A 15,280-nucleotide genomic window follows, 5' to 3' on the forward strand; every position below is an offset into this window, starting at 1 on the left:
TTAACAAAAAGTCTGTCGTCTAGTGGTATAATGAGTTACATTAGATTTTGTCTTTGTAAGAAGTTTTAGGTTCAACTCTCATAATACCCATGATATTTGGAAAATATATAATTTTAAAGCACTCTATTAACGAGTGTGTAAGTTAACGTTATATAAATTATGCTATTTTAAGGATACAAATATTTTCTTGAAGTTGATTGAGCAGAACCAGAAACTATTTCATGCACTGCAAGTAAACAAGTGTATCAAAAACAGAGAATGTCACATCATATTCGTTACTTGGTTTGAATATTTCAAGTAAGTCTATGACCACAATTTCTTAAAAGATTCTATAAATTGGTATGAATCCGTAGTGTTTGCAAGACATGTGGCTGGGGGTCCTTGTCACGTGGCAGGTATCTGGCCATACTCCATATACCTTACACACTTCGGTCTGCCCAATTATTTTTCAACACGCTTAGCTTGTTTTGGACCACCTTTTAGCTCCAACATATTTTCTTCTTTCTCGTACTTAACACTTCTGACAGGTTCAACTTTTTCTTAAAATGGAAGATAAACCAGGTAGAACACGTCGCGTTGCGGCGACATGATTATACCCAAACGTTGGTAAAACTCGGCAGGTGTCGGTAGTCCATACCAATCCGATCAGTATTGATTAGGTTTGTTTCGGTGTCACACCCCAACTAGGCAAATGCGGAAGCGTAACACGAGAATGCAACAAATAACTCTGGTATCGACCACATTGTTTATAAAGAAAATTAACAAACTAATTTACATCATGATACATGGTTTTAACTTCAATTACAAACTAAGTGTTCACAAAATAACCAGTTCTCTAGGTCGCTTTATTCTTTAACGGTATATTTGCTTCTATCTACATCAGTACGGTTTATCACTTGAGCACATAGCATTTAGCACATCATTCCAACTTTGGAATACCTGAAAAGCATTTTAAAACGGGTCAAGTACAAATAGTTGGTGAGTTTTACAGGTTTAAACGAAACTAGTATACGCAATCATAATATTCTTCAAGTTTTGTATATATGCGATGTAATTATACTAAGCAACAACTCATGTGAACCCTAGACGTGCGGTTATTACGTGGTCCCTCACTGCCCACACACTTTCTCGTGGCCCCATTGGTCAGTTTGCCCCAAGTAGTACTATGTCTATCATCACATAACATATAGTAGGTATAGTTGTATGGTCACGTGCAATTGAGTTATAGTTTTGGTACACTCCACCAGCCTTGTCAACTGGGTTTGTCAAACCAGTAATACTATTCACATGCCACAAGCTGGTAATTGATCACTTGTGTTGGTGTGGACTTACAAGTGTTAGCACTTATATAATTCACATCATAACACGTTTTTTCCATAGATAGATATATGTAACCATCCTTTTCACCCAAAAAGTTCGTAAAACAGTTTAAAAGTGAGTTCAGGAAACTCACCTTAACCTTATAGTATTATGGTATCAACTACACACTACTGTAAGTGGTATGCCTCGATTATAGCTCAATCCCTATAATCGATATTGTATTGTTAATACTAGTACAATCTTTAAACTGAATCATGCTAAATATCTAGTCTGGGTATGGCTGTTATGCCCAAAACATGTCAGTAGTATTAGATTGTGACGTGCGATATCAAATGTTTAAAATCAGTCTTGGGTCAGTTTCACCATTGTTCGTGCATTGCCAAGTTGGTCATTTACGCGTTTCGAAAATAGATAAGATCACACAAACTTAAGTAAACGTGTTGTTTGATAAAATGATTTGATTTATAAAAGAGATTTAGGGTTTCAGTATCTGGATTAGCCGCAGGTTTCGTTTCCGTTTTTATACGAATTTGACTGTACAAAACGCGTACAATTCTCCAGAATTGTCCGGAAATCTCTTAAAAAATTCGTTTTTAATATATTTATTCAAAACTATTATATTTGACCACTTTTGAAGTTTTGATATACCGATCAATTCGTTTAACATAACGTTGCTGGTTTTATCAAAACATATGAAACCTTTAAATTATTATAACTATTTATATACATTATGTATAGATATATTAAAAACCATTGTTTGCTCCCACTCTCATTATAATGTATCACTTTTTAAGCCTAAGGTACAACATCTTACTGCGATGATTTGGGTACACCGGTATACAAGTATTCTATCAAACTCTATCCCTGTCTCGAAGCTTTGACTTATTCTCTAATTTTTAGTCCCTGCTTCAACGAAGGTTCAATTGCAACAGGTATGACCTCAATCGGCGGTTTAAATTGTTGATTGTTAATTTCGTCCATGTTTAATTGTCGTTTAGTTTAAATTATCAGCAGTTCGTTTGGTGAGTTGTATAAATAGAAGCATGAATCGTTCAAATCGAGGTGCGCAGTTTGCGTCAGGTCTCCGGTTTATGCTTTAGGGCTTCTATTGCATGCTAATTGTTTTGGGATTTATCTGTTAATCAGGTTTTGTTTTAGGGTTTTTATTTGCTTGGTGTTTGTCTCAAGACTGGGCTTACTTTTACGGTTATCTGCATCTTAATTTTCACTGTCTATAGGCATTGTGTTATTGGTAATTGGTTGGTTGTATACGTATTTGTTGGTTCAACTTTTCTGTTAGCACATGTTATGTATCATTCTGATTTCAGTTTTGGTCTTAGCATATTTTTTGCTTAAAAGTGTTTGTTGCTTTAGCGTTATCGGTTGCCATTTACTTGATATTTTAGGTTGCTCTTTTATGTTATTATTTTGGTGTAGGACCTTACTTTTAGTTATTTATAATGTCTTAACTCTAGGAAGTATGCATCTAGTTGCAGTTATTTATTAGGAATGCCATACGGGTCTGCACAATACGTAGGCTTTACGTTTTTAGCGCAGTCTTGACGCCGTGCTTCCACCTCTCATCTGTTGTTCTATATGGATGTGGTGATTATGTTTTGAACTTTGTGGTGACTTATTTTGTTATGATGAGCGTTCGATTTCTACGCCAATTAATCGTTAACCGAGATATAGTCAATGTTGTAAAGTTGGTCATGTTAAGCTTCCCCCTTTTGGGGCATATAGTCGTCCTGTCATTGACTCCGTATTTCGGTCACAAATAAGTTACAATAACTTTTGTGCTTTGAACGCATTTTTTCAATTATATTTCTTTTTTTTGATGCTTGAAAGTTATGACATGTTTATCACAGATTTATTCATATATGTGTAAACTCCTCCTGGTGAAGTTGATGGCATGACCAAGCTTTCTTATTATGCATGAAGCTGGGGATGCTGCATTTTAAATTTTGTACACACAAGTTGTGTACTTATATCTATTGTGCACCTAAATATGACATTACAGAATGTGTTATATTGGTAAATGGTAATAGATATGTTCTTTTTCAGCTTGCATGTGGTGTAGGGAGACAACTCAATCAGATCTAGGTAGGTTTTTTTTGTGATTAGTGTATATCAACTACCTTTAAACACAAAATCATGCTCGCGCATAGCAACGCGCGGGTACAAAACCTTGTATATATAAATTATGAAAATTTTATACTAATAGATTAAAATATGTAGATTTTTATAAAAATTGTTTCTGAATTATTAAACTTGCTTATTCAAATATAAAAATTCGTTTTATATGTTACAAATAACCGATAAATCACCCGTTTATACCAAACAATTCCCGAAAAATCCGATGAATTTTCTGAGTGGTCACAATACCACCAAATAATCCTTGTAAAATTCTACAACTTAATTGTTTAGCTAAAATACCTTTTTGCGCATAACTCGGGTGTTAAAACTCGATTAAACGAAAATGCACAAACCAGTAATTCGGATGTTAAAACTTGATTAAAATTCCAATCCTAAACAGCCCATAAACGAGTAATCGGTTATTACATTTGCAGTTTTCCGAGTGTTTAGGTCGTTTTCTTGCCTCTCCGGGTACTTGGTTTTCTAGTTAGTATATCTACAGGTCATATAACACAAAACCAAGCATTTAATATCAACCATCAAGCCTTGTAAATTAGGGTTTCGGTTAGGGTTTGAAATAGAGTTTTCAAGTCGTAAAAACGCGATATAAACGTTCTAATCCGTATTTTGGCCAAAAAACCACATGTTTATGATTTGTCACCATTTCTAAAATCAAAATATATTTTTGGATCATTTTAAAGATTTTTACATGGTTAAACATGTTTTTCACTAATCAAAACATAATCCAATGATTAAAACAAACTAAAACCAAGTTTAAAACTCATTAATATGGGTTATTACCTTAGGGTTTTTGAACAAGGATGAAGAGATCAGCTGGTTTTGAGTTGTTTGGAAGATATTTTGCACAAATACATAAGTTTCTAGCATATAAAGGAAGAAACATAAGGGGGGGACCCCCTTTTGCAACCGCCACTAATGAGCCCCTCATTTGGCCCATTTTGACTCGTTTTGCATGCCACACATGAAATTATGAGTCCAATTTTAGTTAGGGTTTGGTTTTCGATGCGAAAAACAGTTTGGGTTTGACAAACAACGCAAAAACGAGTATTTTTCAGCTAATTTTTGTAAATTAATAAAAACGTACTGACTCGTTGTAAAAGTCAAAAATATTTTAATGAATTGCTTAAAACATCTTATATAAGTGTTTTATAAGTCTTTTTCGACTTGACTAGTGATACAATGCTTGTTTGGGTTCTTACGATCGGGTTTAAGTGTAACACCCCCGCTAAAGCGGAAACGCCTGAGTGTGACGTACAGATTGCTCAAAACACATGTGACAATATTATCATTAATTAATTTAAGCATCAAGTACACAAGTTTACAACAAGAAATACAAGGGAAATACAAGAACAATTAACACTTGTCCATTTATTAATATAACCTAAGTTCTAGTGTCTTCGTCACGGCAGCATACTCTACACAAGGTACCTGTAGCATATATATAAAATAAAGGTAAACTATATGAATAGTTGGTGAGTTCACACAAGTTTTGATATAAGTACATAAAAATCTACAATTCCATGAACAAGTGTAAATGAGCAAGTAAGGTCCTTTCCAGTTGGGATTGTGCACCAATGTACTCGGATAATAGCGCAAGTAAGTGTCCTTTCCGTTGGTAACAACCAACGTAATTGGATCGGGGGTCCCTATTCCACTCATTTCATCAAGGTCCTGAGTGCATAGGGGGGCGTATGATCATACTTAATAAGGAAACCATGAGCACGTAATCTTTGAGCAAGTAAGCAAATAAACACCCAAGTCCATGTAGCGAATTGTAGTTTGTAAATAATGAATAAACGAAATTGAAATTTGGATAGAATATATATGCTACCCCAAAAGTAATAAAAGAGTAAAAGGGGGTGTGAGAAACTCACCTTTGATATTGGAGACAACTTGAAATAAATAACCGAAAGCGAGTTAACAAACGAAGCAATTGAATCTCACGAAACTATAAATAATAACGAAGATACAAAAAATCAAGGACTAGTAACCGGAATTATAAAGTTAATTAACTTATGGTAAATGAGAACTTTGGGATTTTTAATGAGTTTAACAAAAACGAATAAAGTTTATATAGATCATTTGATGTTTATTAGTTGAAGAATGATTTGTAGACAAATAATTATAACTTATTAATATAAGATTAAATAATAATATTAATAACAATTTATGATTAAACATTTGTTTCTAAGTAACATAATTAATTAATTAATTCTCATAAATAGTAGTTATGTTAAAATAAAATAAACAATAATTAATTTACTCAATTATTAATTCAAAGATATGAAGTATGTTATATCTATTTTAAATATTTTAAATAAAAGAATTTTTATAAATAATCTTATTGAAAGTTTATAAGTTATGATGATCAATGAATCATAAGATTTAGATAAATATATATTCATGTTTGTTCTTGCAAAATAACTAGGCTTGATCTAAGATTTTAGAAAAATCAAAGTGTTCATCTTGGATATCCATGATTATAATGATTCTTAAAACCAAGATATAATATTTTTATGATAAAAGTAACATGATCATGAAGAACAACTTATGAACAAGTATGGACATTCAAGATAAAATCAAAACAAAAGCTATAAAATGCTTGAAATGGTAACAAGTTACTTGTTAGTGCTCTTAAACTTAAGAAAAGAATGGATTGGGGTGTGAAAATATTGGAGGATTTGTTCTCCTTTTATATTGAAAATATAGAGTTGTTATGTTTTAAGGAAATTATGAAAATTAATCATATTTAATATAATTAAAACATAAATTAAAAATTGTTTAATAGGGTATTCAAAAGGTTTAACTATTTTAATAAATTTTATTGAATTAAAACATTCATTAGTTTTTATTAGTTAAGTAACATATGAAAAGATGATGATGATGATAATAATAATAATAATAATAATAATAAATAAATAAATAAATAAAAATAGTGGTTGTAGTTAAATAATAATTGTAGTAAAATGCGTGGGACATGTACTTAAATATTTGATCTTGATTATGAATGTTTTAAATGAGTATGTAATACTACAAAGGTGGTGAAATGTATAATTTCATAGAAATGATCACATAAAATACATTAATAAAAATTGAGATTAATTAATAATATTATAAAAATATATAACTTTAAATAGAAACAAAACCGAAAACTTAAAATGGGTCGAGTTTTCGGGTTTGAAAAGTAACGAATGTTACAGGACTTATAACTTTTAGAAATTTTGTCCCGAAATTAGAATAAAAATAAAAAAAATTAAAAGAGAACAACTAATAAATGGAGTTGTTGGAAAATTTAGCAATTTTATACATGCACAATTAAAATAAAATAACGTAGATCTTTGAATGACCCGAAAGAACGCCACAAATAGGAAATATGACAATGACACTTATATATAAGATGTACCAGCGGCGTATACACCATGCCCTTATCATATTGTATTTGCCCCGTTCTCCAAAAATCATTCCAAGTTCCGAGTTCACACAACCGTACGTATTATATTTTCCATGTGAGGACTTTGATAATTACGTGTCGACCCGTAATTACCTCTATCGTCGGATGGTCCATATAACTTGCTTTATTGTGTGGTTTTAAGACATAGACCTTAGATAAAGAAAAAAAATATTCTCATATAGAACTTCAAAAAAATAATGAATTAAGAAGGGTAAAAACATAACAAAACACATTAATAGACCGTTCAGGCCAAGGACAACGTTAAAACACTAAGTCAAGTAAATAGAACCATTGTGTCTAAACCAAGTGAACGATGTTGAAAACGAAACAAACGAGGTAATGAAATTAAAGAACGAAACATTTAGAATTATAACCATCGTAACATGTAATTGAAATACTGGGATCTAGAATAATGTGGTAGGTAAACATAGCATTTAACCAACGAAATATGAACATGTAAATTTGATAACGCATTGGGTTCGATAATAGATTAGATAAACGAAACTGTTATATATCAAAATATCAAAAAGTTTAACGAATGTAAATCTCTGAATAATATTCAACGTAACTAGCGGCAACATTGAGATGAATAAACAATTACATCTTACGAACATGTAAATTTATAATAAAGTAAAATGGGTGAACGAAATTTTAATATCAAAATCACATAGGTCTATAAAAAGAAAATTTCCAATAATAACCTTGAGTTTATCAAAGTAAACAATTGAAATTTTTTTTTTTGAAAGCAAAATAATGCATTTGTCTCAGATTGATGAAATCACGAACAAACAAATGGTTCAAATAAAACATTGCGTGGAAGAGAAGTAAACGAATAATCCAAAACAATTTGTGTAATAAATAACATAACATAAACTCAACATGTACATGGGACACAATTCTGGTTCAAAGTAAACGAATTTATTAAGAGAGAGTCGGTCACAAATATTCAAATGTAAAAATATCATGAAAACACGGTTTCTATTAGGTAGCTATGTACATATAAATGTTCATAGTCTCAATTTTCACTTAACGGGTATTTTTAAGAAAAAAATGGGTCATAGACCACGAGATTTGAAATAACAACGTAACCCAATTTAGCAAAGCGAATAAGTATGATGTACGAATTTACATTTCGTAAAACTACAAACGAATATGGATCCAAAATTAATGGACAATCAAAATAAACTACGTAAATAATATTCTAAAAAAGTGGATGTAAAAGTCACTTTGGGTAAGTTCGAAACATACGTGAAAGAGAAAAATAAAGAAAAGTAAATGTAGCTTGCGACGCTTGTCTTCTCGAATATAGGTTTGTTTGTGGCATGAAGGTTGCCGTGGAAGGTGGTGCGATGATTTCATAGCCGAAACTCATTGACGTTAACGAAGGGGGAAAAAGGGAAGGGATATATCACATCGGTTGTAAATCATGGTGTTTTTATATCTCATGGTGAAATATGATTATTCTATTTTAGTTAAGCAAAACGTTTTTAACTAGCGCTAAAACTTGAAAATTTTATGAAATCCTTAACGTAAAAATAAATGTTTTCTTTTGGCCAGCGGCGTAGGAAAGAGATTGTCAAATAACCTGACTTGTTGAATGAAATATAGCCTAAAAAGGGCTTAAGATTTGTTTGAATTAAAAAGTTTACTTTAAATACAGTTTGAAATAATAATTACATAACTATTAGTGGTGACGGTAATACTAGTAATAAAAAAGATAGCTTCAAAAGGGCTCAAAACTTGTTTGAAGCAAATATTTTACTTTAAATATTATTATATTAATAGTAGTGACAATGATACTAGTAATAATAATAATACTACTACTAATAATAATAAAAATATTAACAATAATAAAAATAAAGATTTTAATAATAATATTGATAATTACCGTAATAATAATAATGATGGTGACGGTGATGGTACTAATAACAATAGTAGTAGTAATATTAATAATGATGGTAATATTAATAACTTTAAAGAAAATCAATTTGACTGAAGATTAAAATAACTAAGCATTTGGGATTAGGCGCGAGGCGTTAGTAAAAGAAATAAAATGTAGGGAGGTATGCAAAAGAAAATATAGACGAGTTTGATAAGTTTTGTAAAGATCTAAGTATTGGAACCGGAAAATCGTATAAGATCGACAAAGGATGCGGGTTGAGGATATTGCATGGCAGAAACAAGTTAGGCCTTCCAAAGTATGGCGAGTGTGCCAAGGTCACCACAATGTTAGTAGGCTTGAAGCATGAGGTTAAACATGTGATTGAGACAAATGGTTAGGTACATGTCTTGCAGATGGGTGAGTGGTGTTGAGTTTGGGCAGGTTTTAGCAATAAGTGGTAATTGAATCTATCACAAATTGAAGTATATTGTAAGGCCCCGAACCCGGTAACCCTACTTTCATGTTGGAATTACTCATAAACACAGTTCTAAAAATCAGAGTTTATTAAAACTTTTCGCGGAATATAAAACATCAATCATTTGTTACAAAACATTAAATCTTTTCTTTGGTACCATAACACAAAACTTTATATTTAAAACATCTTAACTTCTTTCTTCAGATGCCAGCCGTTCAATCCATGCCGTGTGTCATCCTCATGCTAACTCTATAACCAGCTCACCTGCGTGCATACTAAAAGTCAGCTACGCTGAGTGAGTTCTAGTTAATCGAACGCCATACAATACATACTCATACATACATATCTGTAGACACATATCCATACTTCACTAGTTGCCCTTCTATTCTACCTACATACTTGCTACCATACATACAATTTATTCCATATATTTCTTCCCGTATCCGAAGACACATATTACTATCTTAACCTCGTATAAATATCCATGGGAAGATCATCACGTAATATCTATTAAAAGAACCTTTACCATTACCATACTATATATAATTTCCATAGGAAGAACACTCTGTATACTTTCCATAGAAGGAACACTTTACTATCCATTGAAGGAACACTATACTTTCCATAGAAGGAACCCTATACTTTCCATTGAAGGAACACTATACTTTCCATTGAAGGAACACTATACTTTCCATTGAAGGAACACTATCTATAAGTTGTTATTTATTATCCATGTAAGGAGCTAATCACTTCCCTCGACGATACGTGCAATATCCGAAGATCGTTCACGTACCGTCAAGCAATCATTCGTATCTATCACATATACCATACACGACATACACATAAAATTATGTCCTTTCATTCATACTTTCTTACTTCCATACTTTCTTACTTTCTTTTGTATTAACTTACTTTCATATCTTATGTTATAAAGAGCATTACGCCCTACATTCCTCGAGTATTATTAGGGCTCGGTACCCTCTTTCCTCGAGTATTATTAGGGCTCGGTACCCTCTTTCCTCGAGTATTATTAGGGCTCGGTACCCTCTTTCCTCGAGTATTATTAGGGCTCGGTACCCTCTTTCCTCAAGTATTATTAGAGCCCGGTACCCTTCTTCCCCGAATATTAGTAGGGTTCGGTTCCCTAGTTCTCGAATATTAGTAGGGTTCGATTCCCTCTTCGTTACCATACAACCATACATCATACATCGAGTATTATTAGGGCTCGGTACCCTTTTCGTAACCATACAACCATACATTATCATTTCTTTCTTCTATTATCTCTATCATGTTCATACACATAAACATACATAACATACTTACCTTATACATAGCGTTACAACCTGACAGTACGTGCAATATCCGAAGATCGTTCACGTACCATCAAGCAATCATTCATACATTTCACATTATCCACATAAGGCATACACTTATCTCTTAGGATAAGTGTATTAACAAACATGTTGAGTATGCACACAGCCCCGAAAACATAACACATAAATGGGGCTAGAAACTCACCTGAACACGGTTACGTTCTCCGTTGATCGTAATCCCTTTCTTCAGTTGTGCACGGCTGACTGTATAACAAGTATACATATCAATTTAACTATCACTACTTATAACATCTTTCTAGTCTTAATTACTACCCACAACGAACGGGGGTCCGGGGGCAGCGCCCCTGGCAGCTGGGTCTAGGGGCGGCAGCCCCTAGCGGGGTCCAAGGGGCGGAGCCCCTGGCTGGGGTTAAGCTGCCAGGTCAGCTTGGAAAAATTTTATTTTCGATAACTGCCTTAACACATTTTCCATTAGGTTTTTAATTTATTTTCTAAACGAACTTCACTTTAGGCGAAGTTAAACCTCGGGCGAACTTGGCTTCAGGCGAAGTTAAACCTTAGGCGAACTTGGCTTCAGGCGAAGTTAAACCTTAGGCGAACTTGGCTTCAGGCGAAGTTAAACCTTAGGCGAACTTGGCTTCAGGCGAAGTTATCCTTAGGCGAAGTTACGCTTGAAGGCGAAGTTACGCTTGAAGGCGAAGTTCATCAGGCGAACTTAATCTTGCAGGCGAAGTTATCGCGCTGCAGATCTGTTTGCCCATAAATCCTTCGTTTCTTAGCCAAATAACTCGATTTTGGTACCCACGGAATCGTATGATCGGCGCCTACAAATCCCGACCATCAAATCGGCCTAAAATCGACGTTTTAGGGGTCCGATTTGGGCAGTTTGGGTTTCGGGTCCGGTTAACCCATCCAATCCTAACCATTTTCAGTAATATTAGCTTTGTTGGATTTGTTCTTACCTTACCAACTCAGATCTATCAACAAAATCTCGGGTCTCGGCTTCGAATCTTGATCGGTTAAAATGTGTGTGTTTTGAGTGTGTGAAGAAATAGATGTAAATGAAGATATTTTTGGGATTTTGGGGGTATTTATATCCCTGAAATCCCATTCTTATTTAACCCATCTCAATCAATCCAAATCTATAACCAACGTCCATTACCCGACACTAGCCCGACCCATACCAACTCCTACTCTTTTATTTATTTCCTGATAACCCGAGTAAACTTTCCCTCTATTATTAAGTAATATAATTAATATTATCTTGAAATTTCGGGATGTTACATATATCAACGTTTCAAGGAAGTAAAGCGGTGGATTTACACATATTGTAGAAAGGGTGTGTTTCAGCGCGAGGCTTTTCGGTTGTGTTTAGCTTGCGTTTCCAAGAACGATGTTGGTTTGAATTTGAATTTACTATAGCGATAAAGGTGGGTATGGTTAATCGTGGGGTGATTGGGATCGCAAAGGCCATTTGCTTGATATATCGGGTTGTCATTTTGTGGGTTGAGTGCGACAACTAGGAAACGAGAAGGCATGATACGAAACATGAAGAATTCACGTGACTTGGAACGTAAGTATGAAAACGACTAATAGATACATCAATAAAAACAAGTACAGAAAAGAAATCGCATAAAACAAATATGAAATCGAAATTGGAATCCCCATGAAACGTCATGAGTTTTCACCCTTCAATAATCTAAAACCTCATAAATTATTGAATAATCATATGAAAAAAGTATTAAACTTAACAATAAATAGTGAAATTGAATTGAAAATCGAGTGTTCATGAACCACCCTGACTTTTTAATTTTTCACTTCTAAAACATAAGGGTAAATGAATATGGAAATAAGGCAATCGATTTGAAATTTGACCATTCATGTATCATCATGACTTTTCGAATTTTCAATTCTAAAACGTAGTAGTAAATAAATAAAATAATATAGTAATCAAATCGAAATCCAACCATTTATGTATCACCATAACTTTAAAATTTTCAATTCTAAAACATAATAGTAAAATAACAAAGGAATCGTTTGAAATTCGGTTATTACTTTGCAAACTTTTAAAAGTTTAAGCTGTAAATGAGCGTATAAATAAAGAAAACGTGTCACAATTTTTTTTTTAAAACTTAACTATTCTCGTACAAAAACGCATAATTAAATCAAACCGAAAGCTGGGTATTCGTGTACAGACTTCCAGTTAAAACACATTGTAAAACATAGAGGAGTGCAACCATATTCTTTTCACAAAGAGAACATGGTCGCATTTGAAAACTTAAAGTTGTGTAACATATGGCGTTGAAAGTGGTATGCTTTGGCTTAATAGATTTCATGCTCTTTCCTAACTCTCCAGGTAAGCAACCGGGTCCCGCGTCTGATTGGGATTTATACGCATTGCCTATCCTTAAGTTTCAATAACCATGGTGTTAAGAGTTTCGGAAAACATGCACGTCCCCTTACAGTTTACTACATACCGGCCATATAGAACCATCTTTAAGAAGAATAAATATCGGAACACAATAATAAAAATCAATAATTGAAAATGTTGGAAAACTCTTTGTTTTTTAGGCATAAGCCTTGGACTTGTGTGTGCTTGTGTAATTGAAGTAATTGAATCATCAGTATAATAGTATTTGCGTACATGAGGCATAAACAAATTAATAATAACCAAATAATGTGCATTGAACAATCAAATAAGGCTCACAAAATTTCTAATCATGCAACCTAAACAATTAAGCAAATAAACTATAACCAACTAGAACATTACGTCTAATGTCCAATCTTATAGTCACGGCTCTTATACCAATCTGTAACACCCCGGCTAAAGCGGAAACGCCTGAGTGTGACGTACAGATTGCTCAAAACACATGTGACACTATTAAGTGACAATATTATCATTAATTAATTTAAGCATCAAGTACACAAGTTTACAACAAGAAATACAAGGGAAATACAAGAACAATTAACACTTGTCCATTTATTAATATATCCTAAGTTCTAGTGTCTTCGTCACGACAGCATACTCTACATAAGGTACCTGTAGCATATATATAAAATAAAGGTAAACTATATGAATAGTTGGTGAGTTCACACAAGTTTTGATATAAGTACATAAAAATCTACAGTTCCATGAACAAGTGTAAATGAGCAAGTAAGGTCCTTTCCAATTGGGATTGTGCACCAATGTACTCGGATAATAGCGCAAGTAAGTGTCCTTTCCGTTGGTAACAACCAACGTAATTGGATCGGGGGTCCCTATTCCACTCATAACATCAAGGTTCGGAGTGCATAGGGGGGCGTATGATCATACTTAATAAAGAAACCATGAGCACGTAATCTTTGAGCAAGTAAGCAAATAAACACACAAGTCCATGTAGCGAATTGTAGTTTGTAAATAATGAATAAACGAAATTGAAATTTGGATAGGATATATATGCTACCCCCAAAAGTAATAAAAGAGTAAAAAGATGGTGTGAGAAACTCACCTTTGATATTAGAGACAACCTGAAATAAATAACCGAAAGCGAGTTAAAAAACGAAGCAATTGAATCTCACGAAACTATAAATAATAACGAAGATACAAAAAATCAAGGACTAGTAACCGGAATTATAAAGTTAATTAACTTATGGTAAATGGAAACTTGGCGATTTTTAATGAGTTTAACAAAAATGAATAAAGTTTATATAGATCATTTGATGTTTATTAGTTGAAGAATGATTTGTAGACAAATAATTATAACTTATTAATATAAGATTAAATAATAATATTAATAACAATTTATGATTAAACATTTGTTTCCAAGTAACATAATTAATTAATTAATTCTCATAAATAGTGGTTATGTTGAAATAAAATAAACAATAATTAATTTACTCAATTATTAATTCAAAGATATGAAGTATGTTATATCTATTGTAAAATATTTTAAATAAAAGAATTTTTGTAAATAATCTTATTTAAAGAAAGTTTATAAGTTATGATGATCAACGAATCATAAGATTTAGATAAACATATATTCATGTTTGTTCTTGCAAAATAACTAGCCTTGATCCAAGATTTTAGAAAAATCAAAGTGTTCGTCTTGGATATCCATGATCATAATGATTCTTAAAACCAAGATATAATATTTTTATGATAAAAGTAACATAATCATGAAGAACAACTTATGAACAAGTATGGACATTTAAGATAAAATCAAAACAAAAGCTATAAAATGCTTGAAATGGTAACAACTTACTTGTTAGTGCTCTTAAACTTAAGAAAAGAATGGATTGAGGTGTGAAAATAATGGAGGATTTGTCCTCCTTTTATATTGAAAATATATAGTTGTTATGTCTTAAGGAAATTATGAAAATTAATCATATTTAATATAATTAAAACATAAATTAAAAATTTTTTAATAGGGTATTCAAAAGGTTTAACTATTTTAATAAATTTTATTGAATTAAAACATTTATTAGTTTTTATTAGTTAAGTAACATATGAAAAGATGATGATAATAATAAAACTAATAATAATAATAATAAATAAATAAAATTAGTAGTTGTAGTTAAATAATAATTATAGTAAATTGCATGGGACATGTACTTAAATATTTGATCTTGATTATGAATGTTTTAAATGAGTATGTAATACTACAAAGGTGGTGAAATGTATA

The sequence above is a fragment of the Bidens hawaiensis genome, unplaced genomic scaffold (genome assembly GCF_021521415.1).
Source record: "Bidens hawaiensis isolate Kalapana, Puna unplaced genomic scaffold, B.hawaiensis_p1.1 tig00003430_1, whole genome shotgun sequence".
In the NCBI taxonomy this organism is placed as follows: Eukaryota; Viridiplantae; Streptophyta; class Magnoliopsida; order Asterales; family Asteraceae; genus Bidens; species Bidens hawaiensis.